We start from the raw sequence: 16,082 nt of genomic DNA, 5'->3' as shown, positions 1-16,082 counted from the left end.
TGGAATACCCATGACTCTGTTATTTGAGTGCTTAATGTTGTCTTATATCTCTCTTAGATTTTCTTCAATGTTTTAAATTCTTTTTCTTTCTTTTTTTTTTTTTTTGTCTTCCTGTGTTATTTCAAAATGCCCATCTTCAAGGCCAGAAGTTCTCTCTTTCGCTTCTGCAATCCTGCTGGTTAAACTCTCTGTTGTGTTTTTTATTTGGTTGAATGAATTCTTCAGCTCAGCAAACTCTGCTACATTCTTTTTCACGTCATTGATTTCCTTGTATATTTCTTGTTTCAGGTCTTGCATACTTTTCCTCATTTCATCATGTTGTCTAGCTGAGTTTTCTTGTATCTCATTTAGTTTCCTTAGAATTATCACTCGAAATTCCTTTTCAGACATTTCAAGGGCTTCTTGTTCTATAGGATCTAGAGCTTGAGAGTTATTTCCCTTTGGTGGTGTACTTTCTTGACTTTTCATACTTCTGGTATCTTTCCTTTGATGTTTAGTCATTGTGGCAGGGGATTTCATGGTCCACTGTTTTGACACTGTTGTCTGGCTAGGACCCTGCTGGGTCTGCCAATTTGGTATGGCTGCCTCAGTGTCTGCTCGGTTGCCCACTAGTACCTTGGGTGAATTATCACCTCGGATCTTGGGCCTTTCAGGGGAGGTGCCTCTCTGGTCAGCACACACTCGGCCAGGCTGGAGATGGAGTCAGGTGGCAGCGGCAAGACCTACCTGCTGGGTTGCATGCTGGCACCACAGGGTGAGTAGTCTCCGAGGATCATGGGCCTCTCTGGCTGGGCACCTTACTCATCTGCACGCACTCGGCGGGGCTGGGGATGGAGTTGGGCGGTAGCAGTGAGGCCTACCTGCTGTGTTGCATGCTGGCACTACAGGGCGCATAGTCTCTGAGGATCTTGGGCCTCTCTGGCTGGGTGCCTCTCTGACTGGCACACACTCCTCAGGGTTTTTGTCCAGGGGCAGCCTTGCCTCTGCCCTTGTTTTTTGTTGGCCTTGAAATTTGTCGTGATGACAAGGCATAACTACACTGTATGAATTGTCCCATCCTCTGAAGCCAAGGACACTCCATTACAAAAACTCTGGCCTACAAATGTAGTTTGATTTCCCTTCAATCCTCTGCATCCCCACACCGCCTACAGCCAAGTGGAGACTAAAGCTTGCTTGTTTTAACTTTCTATTAGAACCTTTCTTATTTGTCGCCGGTTCTGACCTTACATATGGTGCCGAAACCTGGGAAGTGTGATTGAGACCTAACTCAAGAGGGAGGTCGTCCCCTTCCCTGTACCAGGACTCCTACTATTCGAGACTCTGGGTAAGTTCCTTGATTCTGTGCCCCGATCTGGATGGTCCTGTCAAAAACGCGGCCATGTCAGGGCTACTCCATGAAGTCACCAGGTGGTTTGTCCAGTGCCTGAGTATTGGGAGATGTCCCCATCTTCACGGCAGCCTTCTTTACTCTGACCGCAGCCCAGGGTTACAAACAGGGACGCCTCTTTTAACCCCTGGTCTGCCCGGCAGGAATTATGAGAACTGCCCAATCTAAATTTATTTTAACCTAACTGGCTTCCTTCCCTTTTTCTTTGAGCTCCTGGAGCCCAACTTTAACTTCCTACCCGTTTCTCTTTCTCTTTCTCACGTTTTCTACACCCTTTTCAAACTGCTCACCTGTAGCTGTAACCACTTGCTATAATCGCTTAACCGTTTTTCTCTCCTCTTCCATTTTCCCCTCATACGGCTCCTGCGACAGTCTTGCCCTGGTGTGCTTATGCCCCTATTTTTACACCCGATCTTCCCACTGTTGCCCCTTCTTCTGCACCCCCTGTTTTCTGGGTTCTCAGCTAAGTTGTGATTACTCAGGCTTTATTCCCAGAGCACCTGGGGCTCCCACTGCCTGTTTTGCCTTTGCTCAACTATGACTGCTTTGTCCTTGTCTCTTGAGCTCCTGGAGCTCTCCATGCCAGTTCCTGTTTTTGTCTCTTGAACTCCTGGAGCTCTCCGTGCCAGTCTTGCTCCTGTGTCTGAATGATGCAAGTCTGGTTACTGAGGACAGAGGGAACTGAGGGATGACCACCCCACTTAAACCCCATGACCCTTTTGCCTACTCCCTCCACTTCACCCGGCATCCATTAACTGATCCCACCATTGTTAAACACCTTTTTTAGGTTGCAAGATCATCTGCAGCCTTTGGATAGGGTCAGGCAGGCCCAGACACCTGAACCAAACCTCCTCAGCAGACAAGACGTATAAACAACACAGTCCTTGGAACCCACCTGGTTTCACCTATCACATCTTCATTTTCCTCCTGACTTTGCCTCTTAGTCCCACCACCACTGATTCAGGATACAGGTGAAGATTTTATTTAACAGAAACTTGGAATTCCAGATTTGGGGACCACACCACGGTCATGTCTACTGCAGATTGCCCATCAAAAGGGTGCCAACAAACACTTAGTTTTGTTTTTCCCTTTTTAAATTATCTTTCAGGACCAGGCAGAGACCCCACTATTTGCTTTGTTTATGACCAAACTCATTACAATTGCTGCACTTACTGGGTGCAAACTAATGGCAGTTGCCCTTATCATTATTGCAACATCCACAGCACTATAGGAGGGACAGCCCATGGGGAACAATGCCTTTCTTTTAACGGGTCTGCCTGCCGGTTAACCATTCCAGACCCCTGGGATTCTCGATGGTCCAATGGAGTTGTGGCTAAATTATACAGTTGGCCCACTGATTCCTACCCCACTACTACCCTTAATATTTATAAAACCCTCAAGCAGGTTGTTCTTCCAAGGTCTCCTTTTAGGAACGTAACTCATGCTATCCAGAAACAAGAACAGCTCCTCCAAGAACACCTGCAGATCAACCCTCATCTAGGTCAAGACGCCTTCTCCTGGGTAAAGCTCATTCAGCAGGGTGTCACCATCGCCAACCTTTCTGGCATGGGTAATTTGTCTCACTGCTTTCTTTGTGCTGTTTTACATAAATCCCCATTGGTGGCTGTCCCCCTTCCTAGCCCATTTAATCAATACACCACCCCAACTCTGGCTCCTCTTCCCCTTCTCCAAAACATTCCCCTGTTCACTGACCCCTCAAATTCGGTGATACTCTTCTGCTATACCACCCCTAATTCCTCTCTCTGCGATATAACACAACCAAACAACACCTCTCATCACGCCCCTGATGGAGGTTTCTTTTGGTGCAATGGCACCCTCTCCAAGGTTCTCAACACCTCAGCCTCCGTCCTCTGCCTACCTGTCTCATTGGTCCCCCAGCTTACTGTTTATAGCCAGGCTGAAATTGTTGCCTTAGTTAATCACCCAGAAAAACAAAACGTGCGATTTTTCTCCCCCTAGTCCTCAGGGTCTCCCTGGCCTCTTCCCTGGTGACCATGGGACTGGGCACGGGGGCTCTTATCCACTCTAGATTCCACCAGGGACCTCTCTGAAAGACTCCAGGTGGCTGTCGAAGCCTTGGCAGAGTCTCTAGCCTCCCTGCAGTGCCAGATCACCTCGGTGGCCCAGGTAGCTCTCCAAAAGCGACATACCCTCGACCTTCTCACTGCAGATAAAGGTGGCACCTGCATGTTCCTAAACAAAGAATGCTGTTACTACATCAATGAAACAGGTGTAGTCGAAAGCAGTCTTCATACTCTCGCCAAAGTTCATGAGTCCCTTCAAACATGGTACCACCTGGGAGACTCTACCTCACATCAGTGGTGGCAAACCCCATTAACCACGTGGCTCCTCCTCCTACTGAGCCCACTCCTTATTTTCGGGATACTGTTAACCGCGGCCCCTTGTCTCTTGCACTTCATTCAGGAACGAATTCGAGAGGTGTCTAGGGTATCCATCAACCAGCTTCTGCTCCACTCCTACTCCCGTGTGTCCACTTCTGACAACCCCTACAATGCCCCTTACTCAGCAGGAAGTAGCCTGATCTGAGTCATCATCCTATAACAACAAAAAAAGGTTGGAATATTGGGCTGGCGGGATCGGGGGGACCAAAATGGCGACAGAACCTCTATCTTGTTAACCCCACTTCTCTCACCCCCCCCCCCCCCGGGATTTCGTACTGGCAGGGTAATGGCCCACAGCCAGGTCACCTCTGGGAGGGCAAAACTTAGGCAGGAAATGGAAACTGAACCCTCCTCAATTCCACACCATTTATGGGCAACAAGCCACCAACAGCCCTGCCCTATAAATACCTGCTTATATCTACCCTGGGCAGGGCTTCCTTGGCCTCACTCCCTTGCGAGCCATGGAACCTTGCCCGTAAGCACACCATGAAAGTTTGTTTATTTTAACTTTCTGTTTGAACCTTTCTTATTCACTGCCATTTCTGACCTTACAGTAACTCCCTGTTTAACCCCTGAAGGAACTGCCACACTCTTTCATGACCCTAACAGTCTTGAGCAGTACAGGATGAGTCAGTTGTTTTTCTCGAGACTAGACTCAATCCTTTCTACTTTCTCTAATTAGTATACTTTCTCACTTGGTGGCCTGAGGAGTAAAAGTGGCGTTCAGCGAAAGGCAAGAGGACAAAGGGCTGTGCAGAGGCATTTACAATGTGGAAGACAAGCCAGTACATCACGGTTGCCATAATGACTTTTTATTAGAGACCGGCGTGGCACTTGTAGGTGAGCAGGTACCTTCTTCAGGTGTCTGGATCCAGCTGAAGGTGCGGGTGCCCCGCGGTGGGGGCTGAGCCTCCCTGGGGTGTGGGGGGACGGAGGGATCCCAGATCCAGGTCGCCTCATTCCCGCTTTGAGACTCGGTGCCCTGCTGTCTCGTGAGGCAGACAGATGTGGGACCCTCCTGGCCCCAGTGAGTGCGGTGTCCTGCTCCAGGGTGTCCTGGAGCTACTTTCCAAGTAAAGACAGGGCGCGGGAGGATAGGACAGGTAAGGACTCTCTGAGCCCAGCTTTCCGTCTGTAGAATGGGGATGAAGATGCTCACCCACAGGATTCAGTGATAACACACGTGCAAGCCCATGGCCCTGTGGCTACTGCGGGATCATGGATGTCTGTATGAATTCAGGCCACCTCTTATTCCTTTTCCAATTGGTTGTTAGGGAATAGATGAGGAAAGGAGAAGAAAAAGGATCTGGTTTATGATCACTTCCCGATTGTATTAGCGTCATTTGTCACTATCCCCGTACCTAGCATGGTACTGGCTACATAGTTACTCCAATAAAGCATGATTGCTGGATTCTGTCTCTTCCTGTGCAGCTCTTCATCGGGTGAGGGAGCTCATATCAAGTGTCTGAAGGAGGCGGGATCTGAGCATTTGGCTCTGATGGTTGCTGATGCTTCTACTACAGATTTGAAGGGCAGCAATCCTCAAAAGACCCCCCAAAATTTTGTATCTCTGATGCAATATGACACCTGTCTCTAGTGAGTTCATAAATACGGACAAAAGCATGTTGTAAAATAGTTTCTGTGAGATTCAGAAAGTAGTCTAAAACTACAGAAGCTACTTTGATCTCATCATTGGAGAAAAGATTAGCAGGTGGAATTTCCTTTCATCAGCAGCTACATGCTTTGTAGTAGCCATTGACGCCCATCAGAGAGGTGCCCTTTGTTTCTGAGAGGAATGAATAGTCCAGATTGAAGAAAGAACTTGATCTTAACATGCACTTGCAGTAAATATTCATATATGTGTCTGTCTGTTGAAGTAATAGTGATGACTCCCTTGTATCTCTCACGTGGGTGTTAAAAATATGCAGTTGGTTGTATGGTCTTCCTAGCAATTTGATATTGTAACATGGATTCTTCTCTGGTAACCACAGTTTTGTTAATTCTATGATTAATTTTTTTAAAGCTCCAAATTTTCAAGTGTTAGTTACGTGTGTCAGTTATGGGAATTTAGAATTTTAGAAAATAATAATTACCTATGTGTTTTCACTATTGTAATGATTCCCAGAAAGGTCCTTTATATTAACCGGATACACTTAAATATTATTATAGTCATATTTCCAGGACATTTCATTCCCAGTTCTGTACTCCCGGCTACCCTCCCCCTCACCACGCCCTGTCCCAACAACTAATCTGTCAACAGATCAGTTTAGGTTTCCTATAATTTTGTGTAAATGAAGTCATTCAGGTTTTAGTTTGGGGGTGGGGGGGGTATGGTCCCGCTTATTACCTTATTTGGCCTATTTATTTTTAGTTTTAAAATGATTTTTTATGAGACATGAATATGTGAAACAACAGAAGCATTCTTCGTGAACAACTGGGAAACACTTTGTAGAATAATTAATGAACTAACTACTAGAAGAAGACTTCTGTTTGGGTAACATGGAGAGTGTCTATTTTTTTGTGAATCACGAAAATATCCGTTTTATATACCGCCAGGCTGGATCACAGGCCCTTCTACCCCGTCCTGTGCAGGTTCTGAACCCGGTAAGTGAAAGAAAAACGGAGCAGCCACCGGCAAGGTGGACATATTTTATTTTTAGACACGAGTTCTGCCGACTGGTGGTTGGACCGCTGCCTTCCATACTGAAGAGTACAAGCAAGTGGCAATGAGCCAAGGGGTACACGGGCACGCATGCGCACTAACTCTACTTTTACATAACGTGTTGACAATGGGTGTGCTGAATCATACCCATCCGGATATGAGGTGAAGGGGCCTGACTATACTGACTCCACTTTCCTCACATATGCACTGAAAAAGAAATTTCTTCATAATTATCTTCAGAGTTAGGATTATAACAAATATTTAACAAATTAATATAGTATAACAAGTTGGAATGATAAAACTCTCCCAAAAAGGGACACTATGGACTCAATCCCCAATTTTTCTTTGTCTGAGAAAGTCTTTATTTTTCCTTCACTTTTGAAGGATAATTTTACAAAATACAGAATTCTAGATTGGTGGGGTTTTTTTTGTTGTTGTTTATTTCTCTCAACATATTAAATAGTTCACTGCACTCCTATTTTCTGTCAGTTTCTGAGGAGAAGTAGTATGTAATTCCTATATTTTCTGCTCTTCATGTAAACATTTACCCCCTCTGGTTTCTTTCAAGATTTTTTTAATCTTTGTTTTTCTGCAGTTTAAATATGATATCCATAGCTTTATTTATTTATTTATTTATTTTGACATTTATCCTGCGTGGTGTTCTCTGGACTTCCTAGATTTGGGGTTTTGGTGTTTAACATTAACTTGGAGAAATTCTCCATCGTTATTGCTTCAAATAATGCTGTTCCTTTCTTACTTTCTTCTCCTTGTTGTATTCTCATTATGCGTAAATTACACCTTTTGTAGTTATCCAAAAGTTCTTGAATATTCTCTTTGGGTTTGTTTTATTCTTCTTTTCTCTTTGCTTTTTGGTTTTGGAAGTTTCTATTGACATATCTTGAAGTCCAGAGAAACTTTCATCAGGCATGTTCTGTCTACTGATGAGCCCATCAAAGTCATTCTCCATTTCCGTTACACAGTTTTCACTGTGTAGCATCACTCTTTGCTTCTTAGGATTTCTATTTCTCTGCTTATATTGCCCATCTAGTCTTGCTTGTTGTTTACTTTATCCATTAAAGCCCTTAGCATGTTAATCATAACTGGTTAAAATTGCCAGTCTGGTAATTCAAATATCCCTGTCACAGTCTGAATCTGGGCCTGATGCTTGTTTTGTCTCTTTAAACTGTAATTTTTGCATTTTAGTACGTTTTGTGATTTTTTTTGGTGAAAACAGGACATGATGTACTGGCTAAAAGGAACTTCAGCAAATAGAACTTTAGTGTGTGGTAGTAATTTGGGGGGAAGTGAAGCATTCTATATTTTTGTTATTAGGTCTCAGTCTTTTAGTGAGCCTGCATCTCTCAGTTAAGAATGGCTAGAAGGGGACGCAGTTTGGTCATTCCCTTCTTCTCCCATGCAGAAGACTAAAGCAGGCTGGAATTGGGTATTTCCCTTCCCCCAATCCAATTAGGCACTGATAAAACTCCAGTAAATTACCCTCTGGTAAATAGTTTCTCTAAAAGGCAGTCCTTGTTAAGAAGAGAATGCTCTGGCATATTTCAAATGTTACTTTTCCCCTCCTCCTGTAGGAAGCAGAAGAAGATTCATCTCTGTTATTGACTGTGAGACCCTGGTAAAGCTCCTGCTGGTCAAACTCACAAAAGTGTGGGGCCCCCTACAACTTGGCTTTCCTGAAGGTTTTAACTCTAGAGTTCTCCACACTGACCCTCCTGAAATTTATCACTTATGCTTTAGGTTTTCCTACTCCTCTGTTGGTTCCCACGGAGGTTTCTACTCATGTGTTTCTGCTCCAATGTGTGTGCTTCTCTGTATTCACCTATCTCACTCCCCAATTTTGGGAGCAGTTTTTTCCCGTATGACCTCTCTTCTCTGAGGGATCTAAGAAGAGTTGTTGATTTTTCAGTTTGTTTACTTTTTTACTTGTTGTAAGGATGAAGTGAAAACTTCCAAGCTCCTTACTGCCAGGCCAAAAACTGAATGCCTATTTATGTTTTGACTTTTGTTCTATATATAAATAGTTTCTTATTTTTTATTGCTGAGTAGTATTCTTGGATATGGGTATGGATATGGATATGGTACAATTTGTTTTATCGATTTACCTCTTAAGAAACTTTTGGGTGGTTTCCAATTTGGGTCTCTTGTGAATAAACCTGCTATGAACATTGGTGCATGAACATCTGTCTACTTCCTCTAAGACAAACACTTATGAATACAATAGCTGTATCACATGGTAAATGTCAGGTTAATACTGTAAGAAAACAACAAACTGTTTTCCAAGATTGTCACAACATCTTTCATTCCCACCAGTAGTGTATGAGAGCTCCATACATTTCAGTTCCTAGCACATTTTGGAAACTAAATCAGGGTGATTGTTTTTCCCACCTTTCCTTGGCCAGCATGGTTATTATGATGATGTAAGATACTGCTGTGGGATTTGGTGCAGACTGAGCACCCATTCAGGATTCTTGCCTGAATCACTCACATTCAGTTGCCTCTTTATCACATATAGTATTAGCATTTGGTCCTATGTGTATTTAGTCACTTTTCAAGGGCTCAAAGAATGCTTCTTTGAGGTTAAGACACAGATAACATAAGAGGACACTAAGTATCCTAAAAGAAAGAAAATAGGTTTTTGATATTCTTCTCCCACTCCAAACTCTATTGGGAGGTTAGAAGAAAGATTCCTGGACTCAAACAACACACGTTCTTTTTTTGTCTGGCTTCTTTCAATCAAAATAATGTGTGTGAGATTAACATTGTGGCCCATAGCTTTAGATAAATATTTTATTTTCATTTCTCCTGGGCATGTACCTAACAGCAGCATTTCTGAGTCATAGGGTATGTGTATGTCATCTCAGTGAATACTACCCAGCAGTTTTCCAAAGCGGTATTTCAGTTTATATTTATACCAGCAGCATGTGAGAATTTCACATGCTCCACACCCTCAACAATAGCTCTTGTTTTCCATTTTCCCCATTTTTGTTGTTCTGGTGGGTATTGGTAGTATCTTGTTGAAGTTTTAATTGTAGTTTCACTGAAGATATAAGTCTGTTTTAATTCAAAGAACTCTCTCTCTCTCTCTCCCCCTCCCTCCCTCCCTCCCTTCTGCATTAGTAAGAGTTCTCCAGATGAACAGTCCCTGTAAGAGATTATATATATAAATAAATTTATTACAAGGAATTGGCTAATGTGTTTAGAAAGGCTCAGAAATCCTAAGATCTGAAGTAGGTTAGCTGGAGTCCCAGGGGAGCCAATGGTGTAGTTCTACTGTAAATTAAAAGCCTGAGATCCAGGAGAACTGATCGTGTAAGTTACAGCCCAAAAGCCTGCAGGCTGGAGACACAAGAAAAGCTAATTTTCAGTTCAATTGTCTCTGGGATGCTCTTTTCTCCTGAGTTTGAAAATTCATTTTTATTAAGATGTCTGTTATTCACAAAATGAGCTATACTTCTAATGCTATCCTAGCAGGACTTTTTTTTAATTGTCAAGCTGATACTAAAATTCATGTGGAAATGTAAAAGACCTAGACTATAAAAAGCATCTTTGAAAAGAAAGAACAAAGTTGAAGGACTTTTATTTTTACCTTCTAGCAAATCCACCTCAATAAATCCTGGGTTCTTTGGTAGTGAGAGAGTTTCTATATTTCTGGAGAATGTTGACTTGTTATTAGGAATCAGTTCGTGTGATTATGAAGGTTGTTAAGTCCCAAGATCTGTGGTAGTCTAGCTGGAGTCCCAGGAGAGCTCATGGTATAGTTTTCAGTCAAATCCAAAGACTTGAGAACCAGAAGAACTGATGGTATAAGTTCCAATTCAAAGTGCTGCAGGCTGGAGACACAAGAAAAGCTATTTTTAGTTCAAGTTCTGAGGCAGAAGACTGATGTCCCACTCAGACAGTGAGGCAGAAGAGTTCCCTCTTCTCAGCTTTTTTGTTCTATTTAGGTCTTCCAAAAATACCCTTACACACTCATTGGGAATAATGCCTGATCAAATGTCTGGGCACCCTGTGATCCAGCAAAGTTAACACATAAAGTTAACCACCACACCTGTTGATTTTTATTTGATTAAAAATCTGGATCTTTTGTCCTGCGAAGTTCGCACTGTAGATTTTGCTGACTGAATCCTTATTGTGTTATTTATTATGTTCCACTAATCACCCCTATTTCCTTTAACGTGATGTTAGATTTAGAGGCTTGACCCAATTAAAATTTTTTAGCAAAAGTACCTCATATGTAATGTTGTTTATTCCTACAATGTTACGTCAGGAGGCTCATTGTGTCTAGTTGTCTCTTTTCTTGAGACGTTAAAATTGATCACCAGATTCAAGTGTTGTTAGACTGGTCCATTCATTATAAACTTTCATTTACCTTACACCTCATGTTTATTGCAACCTCTGAAGATCATTGTGTAGATCTGAATTTCGTTAAAGGTATTAAATGGGTGATATTCCAATTCTATGAATATTTTTACCTTTATTAGAAGGAATTTTTGCACAAAAGAGACTTTCCCTCATAAACTATATTTTAGTATGGCATACATAGAAAAAGTAGGATGAATGCTTAATTCTTTTGCAATATTTTCACATTTCAAAATAATGAATTTTTCCCTTAGGTTTCTGTAAAAGGTAAATGATGAATTGAATTTCTTGTTTCTTTTTCTATTTCTTTTAGAATGTTTTTATGAGCTCTAGACATTTCTGTAATTCATGTGTTTTAATCTATTGCAGTCATTTTATTTGATGGTCAGATTGTTCTATCATTGTAAAGTGGGAGCCTCTTTAACTTGGCATCTGAATCTTTTTTGATGTGCTCTCTGGTATGATCGTCTGGTCCAGACTCACTTGTAAGATCCTTACCCATACCTGAAATCAGATATTTCTCTAAGGGAGCCTGGTTACTTTAATGGAAATGTTTCTAAAGGAGTCAATCTGGGGCCTAAAGTTGCTAATTACTACTGAATTGGACATTGTTTCTTCTCCTTTTCAGTGCATTGATCCAGCAAATATGAGCATGTATTACATTTTTAAGAGAGTATGCATCATCAGCCTCCGTTTTGGGGTGCTACCCCATTCTCTTATAGGTAATCATTTCTGTCAATTTTTGTTTTAACTTTACGATTTAAAAAACATAAGAAGATATAATATTTATATTAGTTTTCTCCTGTTTTATAGGTAAAAGTTGGCATATTCTTCATTGGTGGAGTCCAATAGAATTTCTGCAGATATGAAAATATTCTGTGTCTACATTGTCCAACACACTAGCCACTACCTGTGGCAGTTGAACACCTGAAATGTGGTGAGTGAAATGGAGGAACTGAATTTTTATTTTTATCTAAATTTAATCCAATTGAATTTGAATAGCCACATGTGGGTAGTACCTACCATATTGGACAGCAACAGCTCAACATATTTTTCTGCACTTTAATTTTTTTCACTTAATAGTATATCCTGAAGTTCACTACATAGAGGTAGTGAGAGGGAATTCTAATGAGAAGTTATTATACCTGCATAGTACTCTAGGATGTAGATGTACCCTAGATTATTCAATCAATCCCATATTGGCCAACATTTGTCTCATGCCTAGTCTTGTGCTGTTACAATTTGTTTGGCCATAAAAGACTTTGTGCTTATGCCTTTTAGTCTTTTTGCATTGTATCTTTAACATAGATTATTAGAAGAGAGATTGCTGGTTCTAGGAGAAAATGCCCATGTCCCATAGAATAGAAGATTTGAAACAAAGAGCATTTGGAAATCTAGCAGTAAGAAATGAATGTTGGCCCTATCTCATCATTCCTTTGATTCCAAACTTTGGGCCTCTTATTTTCCTTGCAGTATAACATGGGTAATGAAATTTCTTATTGAGCCCCAAGAAGAAGAAATAGTACAGAAGAGCAAAGAGTAATAATGGATCAGCTGGACAGAAAATGGAAGTCATCAAGCCTGTATTCCTGTTGCCAGACCGATCAACTGACCACAGGACCTTGGGTGAGTCCCGTTCGTTTGTCAGCCACTGATGTAACACAGAAAAACTCTCAATATAGAAACAGCAGTTAGGGCCCTGGGCTTTGGAGTGAGAAGGATCTGGACTTGAACTTGGGAATTATATTTGCTGGTTGTAGGAGCTAGAGCAACTAATTTATCTATCATGTGCCCTATAATTATTGCTATGATTTAGCAATGCTTATTATTATCATTGTTATTGTTCTGCCCACCCCCATCCAAAGAGAGATTGATAAAAGTAAAGATTACACTGCCAAGTATTAACAATATTCTGAGACCTTTGATTTGATCACCATTGGATACAGAGTGGTTGATGTACTGATTAAAGTATGTCAATAGAAAGCTCATGAGTAGACACAAACATGTAACATTATTTAATATGCTACAGGTATGGCATTTTCAATCAGATGCATTGTTTAAGAATTGCAGCTTGGAAGCTGGTAAAGTCTTCATTAGTAAGCAAAGATAGAATATATCTTTACCTTGTCTTTTAATCAGAATGCTTTATCCACACATTAGTACTTAAGATAAAAGCAAAACCAACAATAACAAAAGAACCTCAGGATACTAAACTGCACATATGATCATAACAGTTATATGAATTGTATATGTAATGCCTGGGCAGTACATGTACATATATGTATGCACAAAATAGCCACTGGAACTACATAGTGCAATATTAATTTCAATCATGATGGGATTGTTAAGTATTACCATTTTCAATCTCTCCACTTGCCTCAATATTAAACATTTGCTAAGATGAGTATGGATTATATTTATGACAAAAATCTGTGTCCTCTAAAACCTCTGCTAGTCATGAAATATTTCAGATAAAAGGCTTAGAGAGCTACAAAATTAATCTGGTTTAAGAAAAAGCTTTACTTCTCCCTGATTGCATCTCCTTTCTTTTCCCATAGAGATAATTACTATCCAGAATGATATGATTTATTGCTTCTCGGCCTTTTGGCTAAGATCAAGTGCAGAATGATATGATTTATGATTCTCACATTCTGCTTTATACTTTTACTCCATATAAGAGATTCTCTAAACAAAATATAGTATTGTTTTCTATGTTTCACTACATACAAGCGCAAACACACACACACACAGAAGTACAAATAAACATAGGAGGTGTTCTTATCCTCCAACTAGCTAATTTAACATTGTGTATATGTATACGTATATTTATATGTCTATGCATTTATAAACACACACACACATGTATAAACCTGTTCCTTACACTAAATGGAGCGTTGGGAGGAGTTCAAGGAGAAACCCTCATAAATGCCATCGTGGTAATTGGTGCATCATCGGCAACACCAGTGTTTGCTTCCATTCCATCCCAACTCTTCTAATCTTTAACAAGGAGTCTGTTTCTTTACCTATTCATTCTACTTTTACCTTTAATTATCCTTTCCATCTGCATTCTTTTAGTTTACATTGTGGTTCTTCGTCATGCTTTTTGAAATGAATACATAATTCGTTTATTTTCATCATTATTGATTTAGGTATTTAATGCTCAGTAACATTCTCTGACAACTGCTCTAGGTGTAGAGTCTGATATGTTGTGTTTTCATTATGATTATATTCATGAAAATCTGCAATTTTAATATATTTCCATTTGTGCTCAAAATTTATTTAACAGCCTTAAATAGAGTCAGTTTTCCTGAATGTGTTATGCACATCTAGAGAGTATGTGTATTGTCTGATATCAGGCTTCACAGTTCAGATTTTAATCTTTATAGATTATCTATAAAATCTACCTTGAGATTATGTTGTTTAGGTTTTCTCTACAATTACTAACTTTTTATCCACTTGAACGGTTTTGGATATGAGAAGTGTATTAGAATCATCTATTATTAATGTGTTTATTCCTATTTCTCTTTTCACCTACTGTAGTTTTTGCTCTATCAATATTTCTGCTATGTTATTTGGATATTAACTATTAATAACTCACATTTTGGGGGGTATTACAGGCTTTCGATTTATCAACTGTGCTTTCTTGTCTTTTTAAATCCATTTTGGTCTCAATTCTACTCTCTTAATTATCAAGAATATAAACTTTTCTTTCTTGTTATTGGCAATCTCCTGGTATGTATATGCATATTTTAAATGGTTTCACTTATCTTAATACCTTTGTTTTAGGTAGATTTCTTGAAAAAATAAAATTTTATATTTTCCTTCAATAAGAAATCTGATAATACTTTTAATACTTGAGTTAAGCATATGTACCTCTATTGATATGATCAATTTCTTTGGTGATTTGTGCTCAGTTCTGTCATATTTTTAAACACAGAAATTTTATAGCCTTTCTCTAGGTTGTGTGTTTTATTCTCTCTTTTAATTTAGAATTTAGAATGGTTACTGTTTTGTTCTATGGTTACTTTTATACTACTTAAATTCACTATTTAATATCTTGGTGTGGAATAAAGTCTTATTGATAAATAGAGAAATGGCCAAGTGATGTGAACAGATAATTCACATAAAAAGCAATAAACATACCCATTAAACTTTCAGAAACATGCCAAATTATAATAACTAAAGGAATGCAAATTAATATCCTGGGCTATCATGCTGAGTGAGAAAGGCAAGTTGATGAAATATATGTACAATGTAATAATTTGGAAAAGAATTTGTGTGTGTGTGTGTGTGTGTGTGTGTGTGTATAAAATAGAATTGATTCCTGCCTCTTAGTAGATGTGTGTGATCCTGTAACATTACATCACCCTTAGTGAGCCTTACCTTACTCATCTATAAAATGGGTGTATTGATATTTACCTCAGAGAACTGTTATGAATAGAAATGAGCAAGCCTATAAAAATCATCTGACACATAATACTTCAGTAAATATGTTTGGTGTCCCCTGTGTTCTACCTCCCACAAGGGATGGCTTAAACATGACATCTCACAGAGATCATTTGAACTTGAAACATCAGGAAAGGGAAAGTATACATATCTACAGGATATATTACTTTTGATGCCATTTACTTGTAGGATTAGATACCTGAGGATGGTGGAAGTGAAAAATCAAGTCCTTTATTTATTTATTTATTTTTGATGTGTTCTCCCCTTTCTTTTTACGTTTCATTTTGACAGTGGAATAAAAAACTCTGTTTGAACCCCTCAAAGATGACAGTACTCAGAATAACAGAGTATAAAGATAGGTCTGCTGTAAAACAGACTGAAATCAGGAAACTGGGGTTCCAAATACCAGATTATTCTGAGCCTACAAGGCCATGGGCAATCACTTCCCTGGTGCTGGCCTCACCCTTTACAAAGAAAAATATAGTATAACCTAACAGTTAAGGTCAGAGAATCTGGAACCAGATAGAATTCAGTGAAAACTTGGGATCATTTAATAACTGGTTTCATTATCTCTTGCAAATGTTGAGTGTTTAGATATATGAGACCCACATGCAATGAATATACATTATATATGCATACATAGAGAAAATAATGAGAGAAATGCACAAATACAACACTTTATAAAGTTAAAAAGTGGCAGGTTTTCTGATTAATTATAGTCATATAGTTTCCTCTGGAATAAACTGTATTTTCTAAAGTTTCTAAATTGATATAAATCATTTTAAAA

At 39.7% G+C, this 16,082-nt stretch overlaps 1 pseudogene; it reads left to right on the top strand.

Annotated features, from left to right (window-relative positions):
* Positions 1-13,437: 13,437 nt before the first annotated feature.
* Positions 13,438-13,593, top strand: LOC134368724 (U2 spliceosomal RNA; annotated as a pseudogene).
* The last annotated feature ends 2,489 nt before the right edge of the window (positions 13,594-16,082 follow it).

The sequence above is a fragment of the Cynocephalus volans genome, chromosome X (assembly GCF_027409185.1).
Source record: "Cynocephalus volans isolate mCynVol1 chromosome X, mCynVol1.pri, whole genome shotgun sequence".
Classification (NCBI taxonomy): Eukaryota; Metazoa; Chordata; class Mammalia; order Dermoptera; family Cynocephalidae; genus Cynocephalus; species Cynocephalus volans.
Note: the sequence above shows the minus strand (reverse complement) of the source record. Positions and strands in the feature narration are given on the sequence as shown.